We start from the raw sequence: 10,368 nt of genomic DNA on the forward strand, positions 1-10,368 counted from the left end.
CTATACTTCTGCCTCCTCCTTCTGCAGGAATTTGATCCAAGACAGCAGCAGCTCCTTCAGAGGCTTATTGGGCTTGGGGTCAAACTTTTCTAATCAGTTTATGCTTTCCAGCAACATGAACATTAAATAGTTTTCTAGTTATTAAACCAGGGTTGTTAACATCCAGAAGATTATGTAAGAGCCAGGACTGTCACAGCAATCCTGACCCTTCCCTGGGTATTGTTTATAGATAAACTTTTATCCCACACGAGCTTGTGCTGTAAAGAGTCTGTTTGAGCAGAGGTACAGAGAGTGAATCTCCCTTCTTTTGGCTTAGCTTCTGAAGCCTTGGTACCAGACTATCAGCATGTGACAGTGCTGGCAGAACATCCATCAGATTGTCACTTCTAATGGAGCTGTGTGTTTTAAATGGGGGTGGCTGTGGGAGGAATGTACAGACCCAAACTAATGGAAATGCCTGGTTAGCATCTGACCACCAGATAACCCCCAGAGCAGGACCAGCCCTGGATGCTTATCTTGGGGAGTGATGCCTCATTCTGACTTCAGAAGTGAAAACAGTCTGTCATTGTCTTATCTAAAAATAACAGAGCACATTCATGCTGAAATACCAGAGGGGCAGGGACTGGCTCCATGCTGCTGTGCTGTGATTTGTGTTTCCTGTGCATCCTCACTAACAACAGCCTCCAGGAGCATGAACCAGCCTGGCACAGCAAGGGCATGGCTGTCCCCAGCAGGAGGGCAAGGGGAGTACCCTCAGTGCCCAAGAGAAGGTATTTCCTTTGTCATGCCTCAGCATACACTTGAAGCTGGGCTATGCTTTGCAGGACAGGGTGAGCTCTTCAGGCTCCATTCCTTCCTGGGAAAGCTTGAAGCTTGTGGGAGGCAGCAGCAGTAACTCGGTTTTTAAAAAGTTCAATCAGCTGCTTTCTGCAGGAGACTGATGGTGTTTATGGCCCTGAGGCATCCTAGAAATGCATCACTCCTTGTGCTTCTGGCTGTCACCTCTCCCTCCTGGGAGCTGGAAATATAACAGCCATCTGCTGCTTCTACCTTGTGAGCAGGAAGGTTACCTCTCTCTGGTCCCAGTGCAGGCTGTCAGCTGCATTCCTCTAGCTGCACCAACTGGGGTGAAAATCTGAAGGGGAGGGCAAAACACACACCACCACCAATACTTCAGCAGATGAGAGCATGAAGCTGGGCTGAGCAGGATCTTCAGGGACTCAGAGTGGCAGTTAGGTGTAGGCTTTGAGCCCATCTTACATAGCACACAAGCGAGGAAGCTCAGCTGCTGCAAGTGATAGAGTGTGCATGGACTCCAGGTACCAGTGCATTAAGAGCAGCCTTTGGAGTTACTGTGTACACAACAGGAGCTTCCAGCTCTGGGGAGAAGCTGATAGCTGAGTCTTGCTGTGAAAATCCAACTCCATAGCCATCCCCTTGGGGTGAGTGCTGCCTATGGTATGCTAGATATGGACTCAGCATGGTGCAGGAGAGACTTGAGGGCAAGGGAGACCAGGACTGCAGCCCCCTGAGGCAAAGGGACAAGAGAGCAGGGAAGGGCTGTCTGAGGAGAAACAGTGTGGTGTTTTTCCAGCAATCACTGGAAAAAAAACCAGCTGGCTTTTGAAATTACCCTGAAACTTGGTACCTGGAAGTGCATAACAGCAAAACGTGTCTTCAGCTGGGCAGTGGCAGTAGCTCCAGAAGGGGTTGTGGATGTGCTGGGGAAAAAGCACATGGCAACCAGCTTGTTCTGCAGGGTGCTGGGGGTGGGAGGGTTTATAGCCCTCCCACATCAGCTCCAGGCTCATTTCTGACCCAAGATTTGGATGTTTCATCAGAGTGTTTCTCTTAGATCTCTTATCTCTAGCAAATAGAGCCCAGAGATGAGATACCACCTTGCACTGACTAAGCATCAGACTGCATCGATTCCCTGGCTAATGATTAGCTAAGCTCCAGAGCGCCTGGATAAAGTTTAAACCCTGAGGGAGTGCAGAGGTTGGAGAGGACAGTGCTGGTACCAACTGCTAGGTCTCCCTCAGGCCTTGAATCCAGCCTCCCAAAGCAGACAGCTACCTGCTGGAGAGAGGATAACTGGGAGCAGCTGTGGGACACACAGGATGGTGGCACCCACAGAGCTGCTAGGATTGGCAGTGACATGGCATTGGGCAGCAGGAGGGCATGGGCTATGATACCATCCTTGGGCAGGGCTGAGACAGCCTCCCTCAGTGACTCCCAGCATGGCTGTTGGCTTCTGCTGCCTTCCACCACCCATGCTGGACAAACAGGTCCCTTCCTTGTTTCTCCTCCTCCTCCTCCTTCCCCTCATGGAAAACTCCCAGCACTGCCTCTCTGTCTAATCTTGGAGCATCACCAATTAGTCCTTTTATGCTTTTGTGAAAAGAAAACTAGAAGCAGAACTTCCAAGCAGAAGGAATTGTGTACCTATGGCATGGGCTTTCAGGTGGAGCCAAATCACATCTCCCACTGACACCTTGCACCTGATGTAACTCCATCTGACCACTCAGCCAGTGCTGGCAGGGGCTTTGCTCTGTGTCCAAGGGCACTCACCATTTTGCCATTTACCCTCCTATCATCCACCAAATGCTGTCATCCTGCAGCCACCAAGCTTGACTTCTGCAGCAGCAGGTACAACAGAAAGCTGCTCCCACTCCTCTTGAATCAGGACCACAGAGAGGCACTGGTGAAATGAATGAACTGCTAGAGGAAAGGTTCCTGGTCATCCATCCTCCCTTTGTTTAGTTCCTGTAAGCAAGAGAGGGGAGAGATGAGGTACAGGTCCCTGTCAATATTTAGTTTTCCATGGTCCTGGTAACTTGGAGAAGGAATAAAATCTTCCTCCCTAACACAATCCAACCAAACCCTTTGGAGGTCTGGGTGAAGTATTTCAGGCACGTCTTAAAACAGACAGAGAATTATACTTAGTGTCAGACGGGTAAAAGTGTGGCTGCCCTCTAAATGCCCCAAATACCTTTCTCCAGCTTGAATACCACCCTAAGGGATGGTGCTGGTGGAATTCCTGGCTGAGCTTACTGCACCTTGCCTGCCAGATGGGGCCCTTGAAGCCCAGACCACAGCAGTGCTCACAGGAGTGACTGTCCAGGACATGTGCTGAACAAGGGGTGGAGGATCATTCTGACACTCCTGTTCTTCAGATTAATGAGCATTTAAATATTTGATACCATGTGAAACAAGTCCAAGCAGAGTGACCTCAAAGCAGCCTTGAAGCTTGTTAGGTGGGAATCTAAATGGAAGATAGAATGGGACTGCAGGTGTCTCATGGCTAGATTTCCCTTACAAACTTCATGGAGACAGCCATCCTTATAAACTCTGCTCATATTACTTCATAAGGTAAGTTCAAAATCTTTGTGAGACATTCAGAATCAAGCTTATATTGAAACATTAGGTTAGGGGGGGAAAAAATAAGCTTACCTTAAAAATCCTTGCCCCCTCCTATCATGTCCAGTTCCAGGCTCCTCAATTTAAGAGGGACATTGAGACTCTTGAATGTGTCCAGAGAAGGGCAATGAGGCTGGGGAGAGGCCTTGAGGAGAGGCTGAGGGAGCTGGGGTTGCTTAGCCTGGAGAAGAGGAGGCTCAGGGGAGACCTTATTGCTCTCTACAACTACCTGAAGGGAGGTTGTAGCCAGGAGGGGGTTGGTCTCTTCTGCCAGGCAATCAGCACCAAAACAAGAAGACAAAGTCTCAAGCTGTGCCAGGGGAAGTTTAGGCTGGAGGTGAGGAGAAAGTTCTTCCCAGAGAGAGTAATTGGGCATTGGAATGTGCTGCTCAGAGAGGTGGTGGAGTCACCATCCCTGGGGGTGTTCAAGAGGGGATTGGACATGGCACTTGGTGCCATGGTTTAGTAGTCATGAGGTGTTGGGTGACAGGTTGGACTTGATGATCTCTGAGGTCTTTTCCAACCTTACTGACTTTATGTTCTCCTTCTTCCAAGGAAAATCCTGCAAACTGGTTTAAAATTAAAAGGACAGAAAGGCTCTTGCACCTCTTGAGCACAACACAGGTGGGAGGAGCTGGGAAAGCAACCACAGTACCACTGGACTCATAAATTAATCCAGTCAGCACAGAAGCATTAGCAAATCTAAAGGAGGCATTTAAGAAAACATTCTGCTAAAGAGCCCTGAGCACTCAAGCCTTCCACCCACCCCCATCTTTATAAGAGCTATTTTAGTAAATAATACACCCAAGATGTCACCACTTGGTTGTGATCCACTTCCTACAAATCCTACTGGGAGAATAGATTAGAATCCCAGTTCACAGGATCACAGGATGTTAGGGGTTGGAAGAGACCTCCAGAGATACCAAATCCAACCCCAGTGCAGCCTGGCATCCTTCTGTCCCAGCTCTGGCCAGGGCAGAGTTAATTTCCTTCATCACAGCTCCTATGCTGCTGCAGTTGGAGCTTGTGACCAAGCCAGTGCTGACAGCACAGGGATGTGTTAGCTACTGCTGAGCAGTGCTTGCACAGCATCCAGACCTTTTCTGCTCCTTACATTTGCCCTGCCAGCAAGTAGGCTGGGGGGTGGGCAAGCAGTTGGGAGGGGACACAACCAGGACACTTAAAACCACAGTGCAAAATCCTAAAGGAAGGGCAGGACATGGTGCCCTTCTTTAAATGATGGCTCCTCTTTACCTGTTTTTCAGATCTCCTCAGTGAAACACATGAGCAGGACAAATCTTCTGCCCCATGACAAAACAAAAAGCAAAACACTTTTGAAGCACCTGACTGGAATTCAGTGTGCAGCCAGTGTGAATTCATAGAATCACTTCAGTCTGAATCCCAGGAGTTCACCTGAATGTTTCATGTGATCTGAAGCAAGGAAATAAATTGAGGTAGAAAGCTCCAGAGCAGTGAGGTTCTTCTGCAAGCGCAACTTTAGGCTCCTGAAAGCTGATTAGCTGCATCAGGTGAAGTTTGAGATTAGCAGCAAAGGACAGTGTGACACAATAGGTGATGGCATGGAAGGAGGAGAGAAGCTGTTGGATAGAGAAGAATGTGTGGAGCATACCACTCAGTCTGAGCTTCAATTTATCTGCTGTATGTTGGAGAGGAATAATCTGTGAGGAATGCTTGCTGCACTGCAAGGAATGCCTACCACAAATAAATCAGCAGTCAGGAGCACCAGGGCTCATTTCAGAGAGAGCTGCTTTTGAAAAGCCCTGCCCCTCAGATAACCTCTCTGTTCTCCTCTCCCACATCCACCTTTTCCTGCTGTGCTCTGTAGCCAGATTAGGGGATCAGGAGGAATCAAAATTCTCCACTGTGCCACCTACTCACTCAGCAGACTCAGTGGGTTTGGTGCAGAAGAGTTGGACAGTATCTGACCTGAGTGCATGAAGTTTGTTTGCAGAGCACTAGGAAATGAAAGCCAGGCTTTCAGAGGCAGGGGAAATCTGCCTGCAGCAATTCTGTGCTCTTTATTTACTTTAGTGACAGAATTAATTTTAGGTTTTTATGGCTGGCTCTGCCTGCCATAGCAGATAAGCTGCTGAATCACAGCAGGAGAGGAGTGGCAGTGTCATTGAAGAAAGACTTGGTTATTATCTTTATTGCCAACAGCTGGCCAGCTCCTTCCCTACAGGCACCCTGAAGCAGCACAATTTAATCTTCCCTTCTCTAGTGCATCCCAAATACTGGGTTCAGTTTTGGGCCTCTCACTACAGGAAAGACATTGAAGTGCTGGAAGCAAGCTGGTGAGCAATCTCCAGGGGTTATGATGAGCAACTGAGGGAAGTGGGGTTGTTTAATCTGGAGAAAAGAAGGCTTAGGAGAGACCTTCATGCACTCTGCAGCTACCTGAATGGAGGCTCTAATGAAATGGGTGTTGGTCTCTTCCACCCAATAACAAGCGATGAGACAAGAGGAACTGGCCTCAAGTTGCATCAGTAGAGGTTTAGGTTGAACATTAGGAGAAATGTCTTCCCCAAAAGGGTTGTCAAGCCCTGGAACAGGCTGCCCTGGGCAGTGGTGGAATCACCAGCCCTGGAGGGATTTCAGCATCATGTAGATGTGATGCTGAGGGACATGAGGCTGAGAGAGCTGAGCTTGTTCAGCCTGGAGAACTTTCAGTGCTTAAAGGGGGTCTGGGGAAAGAAAGCTGGGGACAGACTTTAAGCAGGGCCTGTTGTGGTAAATTGGGTTTCAACTAAAAGGAATATTCAGACAAGACAGAAGGAAGAAATGTTTTATCCTGAGGGTGGTCAGGCACTGGCCCAGCTGCCCAGAGAGGTGGAAGATGCCCATCCCTGGGTGGTTGGGGCTCTGAGCAACCTGCTCCAGTTGGGAATGTCCCTATTGACTGCAGAGAGGTTGGACTGGATGAGCTTTAGAGGTCTCTTCCCAGCCAAATGAATCCATGATTCTATGATGTAGTGGTGCCCTGGCAGTGCTGGGTTAAGGGCTGGACTCAACAAACTTAAAGGTCTCTTCCAACCAAAGGAGCCCACGACTGTGATTCTGTTCCATAGAGAGCAGGACGCTGCTTTCCCTGCTGCCCCCTCCCGCAGCCGCTCCGGGGGCTGCAGGCAGCACCCTGGCAGCTCCCGCCCCGTCTCCTGGGAAGAAAAGGCTGTTTTCCTGGAGCTGGGGGAAAGCATCCCGGGATCGGGATGTGGAGGGCCGTGGGTGGCCGAGGCCAGCAGGTGGCGCTGCGGTCGCGCCGGTCCCCGCATCCCGGGACAGGGGATGCTGAGAGAGGCTCGGCCAGGGCCGGGGGTACCCAAACCCTGCCCTCAGGCACCTCTGAAAGGAAGGGCAGCAGAGAGGCTGGGAAAGCAACCCTCGCACCCAGCAGCGCCAGGAGACAGCCAGAGAGCCTTCTCCAGCTCCACTGCATCTGAAAGACCTTTGGTTTGCTTAGAGAGGCATCTTAAAATCACAGAACAGGTTTGTCTGGAAAAGAAGTCTAAGATCATCAAGTGCAGCTGTCAAGCCAACACCACCAACGGCACTAAACCATGTGCCAAAGTGCCATGTCTACACCTTCGGGGTTGGTGGCTCCACCACCTCCCTGGGCAGCCTGTTCCAGTGCCTGACCACTCCTGCAGCAAAGAAATTTTTCCTAATATCCAACCTAAACCTCCCTTGATGCAACCTGAGGCCAGTTCCTCTTTGTCCTATCACTTGGGAGAAGAGACCAACCCCCAGCCTCATTGCCCTTCTCTGTACACATTCAAGAGTCTCAATGTCCTTAAACTGAGGGGCCCAGAACTGGACACAGTACTCAAGAAGAGCTTGAGACACACACACAAAATGCACAGGCTGTCCCCTCCCTCAGAAAGCTCAAGTCTTGTTCCATGCTACACAACATAGGACATCCTTTACCCTGCTCCTCGATCTCCACTTCCTAGGTTTTCCACAGAAAGCAGCTTTTCTTCTGCTGGTGCTTATTTGTGTCCTGCCTCATCCTTTCCATCCAACCATGCTGAAAGAATCATAAAAGGAGACCAAGGCTAAAGCAAAGCTATGACGAAAGAATTACACAAGCTCCTCAGGAAAAAAAAGACAGTGCATATCCATTCCCTCTAAAGTTTGAAGCTCCCCCCCCAAAAAAAAACCCCAATGCCTCCTTTTCAAGGTGCTCTGTAGAGCAGGATGCCCACCAGACACAAGGCACATGGGGCAGCACATGCTCAATGTCAGCTACAGCTTAAACACGGAGACTGCCCCAGAAAACATTTCAGCCTTGGTTGTTTTGGGGTTTTTTTGAGTTCCCGTTTCCCTGGGAGACTCAGGCATAAAAGGCACTGAGAGCCCCAGGCCCTAGGAGAGCAGGCATGCAGAGCTGCCCACAGAGCTGCTTGCCTCTGCGTTGCTACTTTGTGTGTTATTCACATGACAGTCTGTGGCCATCACCTCCTGAGAGTGCATCCTTTTGTTGACCTCTCCCCCCTCCGGACATCCAGCCCTTCTGTTGGCTTTGCAGCTCTTGTTTCTCACCATCCCTCCATGTCAATCCTACCTTTTGCTTCCATTTTAACCAAGCAGTTCTCCTTCTCCCCTTCCTTGCTCCTGTGAAATATTTGGCTCTCGTTTCTTCTTGCCCTTCAGTCCCCTGCACAGCTCTGCCCTTTCTCACATGGTTCTCCTGGGTGCAGCTTTTCTACTTCAACATCATCTCCTCTTTTCTGTTTTTCCTTTTTGACTGCTCTCCTACACAAGGAGGCTTTTGCTCCTCAAGCTTCTGTGAATGCGTATGCTGTGCATCACCATCCTCTCTCCCCAGATGACAAATTACATCTCCTCCTTTCCAGACTCCCTGTCTGCAGCCAGCTCTGCTCTTTCCTGACTTTCTGTGCCCTTTTCACTGCTTCCCTCTCAAACCTCACTCTAAGCAACTTCTGCCAGAGGTTCACCTCTAACATTTACCTTGACCACTCAGGTTTGTTTCTTCCTCCACTTTCTGAAGCGACTTGACCACTTTTGCTTGAGAGAGTGGCGCTGCATTAGCTGGGAAAAGAGAAGAGGAAAAAGGGACATTTCTCAATGACAGAAGCAAATCATAAAGTCTAGAATGCATCAGGTTGGAAGGGACCCTTCCAAGGTCACCTTGTCCAACCACCCCCACCTGCAGTGAGCAGGAACATCTTTGACTAGATCAGGTCACTCAGGGCCCCATCAAGCTTGACCTTGAATGTCTCCAGGGATGGGGACTCCACCACCTCTCTGGGCAACCTGTTTGAGTGTTTCACTACCCTCATTGTGAAGAACTTCCTCCTAATATCCAGACAGATAAACTCTGACAGACCTGAACCCTCAGGACTGCTTTATAGACCCCTTCCTGCTTCCCCCCCTGCCCAAAATCCCCAACATTCAGAGGGAGTAGGGTAGGACTTCAGTTCCTAAACAGGGACACTTGGGGTGCCCTAGGAGGCAGAGCCATCCCAGGGTGCAGAGTGTGAGTGTGGTAAAGAAGGGGCAGTTGTTGTTCAGGATCCTGATCAGCCTCTGAGGATAACAGATCCGTGGAGGGCTGAGGGTGGAACAGGAGCGCAGCAACTACAAAAGCAGTCCCCAAGCAAGCAACAGAAATGTGTAGCTACACAAAAGCACTGAGCAGAGGTTTCTGTTAATCTGTGATCCCACAATCTTCTTTTGTTGCCACTTAGCAACAGAATTGCAAACTGAGGATGGAAAGCCAGGGTGACTTAAAATTCCTCTCTTTGCTGAGCAGGGAGGAGAAATGATCCCTCTGTGGGCAGGCACAGCAGGATTTCCAGGGACTGGCACTGTTGTGCCTTTCAGCACTATTATGCAGACACCTGAACTTCAAATTGCCCAAAGTCCAGCTCAAAAGGGCAAATCAAATTGTTTATAAGAATTAGCAAACTTTCCTCACAGAAACCCAGGAATAATCCAAACAAAGGCATCCATGGACTGCATTAAGGTCATGTGCTGTAGGCAGGAGGAACATAGAAGGGACTGGCGAGCCAAAACCACTTCTTCACTGGAAATTACCTTTAACTGGGGGATAAAAACAAGACATCAGAACTTTGGGGGATCTACCATGCCATAGAGAAGCTCAGAGACTGGGGCAGAAGGGTGTGACCCTACTGCAGCCACCCCTACCTGAAGCTATTGGTCTTCATCATCTTATCTTTGAGGGAAACCCAAGGCAGTACCTGCTGACCTCATCTCTCTCCTAGGTTCAGCTGCCTTCATGAACGTCACAAAGTGTTAGATTTACCTGCCTACCACCATGCTCTTTACATCTCAGCCTCTTCTTTTTTCCACCTCCTCATCTTTTTTTGCCTCCTCCTTACCTTTTTCTTCCCCCTCCCCCCTTCTCCTGTGTTTTTAACCCAAGAGCCTGGAGCAGCCAGCCAAGTCATCATCTTCAGCAACATTCCTGTGGTTCTGGGGGCAGAGGGAGTTAAAAGATGCGCTATGAGCTGCCTGACAGCCAGGCTCAGAGCAGGGGTAAGGCTGCATGAACTGCTTGCCATTCAGCTGATCCTGCCCCACAGTCCAGCTCAGATGCCTTTTTCCTTTGCATGTGCTGTGACCCTCAAAGATAAGACTCCAGCAACCACAGCTTCTTCCCACCTTAAGCACTTTGTTCCCTGTCCTGCAGAAGGCTTGGGCTCCCATCCCAGCAGTGCTGCCCAGCAGCAGAGGGGAGAGGGAGGTATTCCAGCCAAAGGGCAACAGACTCAAGGGTGCTGTTAAAATGGCAGTTGAATTTAGTATTTACATTTTCAAAGGATTCATTTGTTTTGCTGCCTTTGTTTATCTTCAGCCCAAGGACATGGCCTTTTTTTTTTTTTCTTTATTTTTACAGTGAGGTTTTGCTCTGAAACTCAGCAGCCAAGACCTGCCTATGCCAGA

This window comes from Melanerpes formicivorus, unplaced genomic scaffold, assembly GCF_026170545.1.
Source record: "Melanerpes formicivorus ecotype bairdi unplaced genomic scaffold, bMelFor1.0.p_v2 SCAF_42, whole genome shotgun sequence".
NCBI classification, from domain to species: Eukaryota; Metazoa; Chordata; class Aves; order Piciformes; family Picidae; genus Melanerpes; species Melanerpes formicivorus.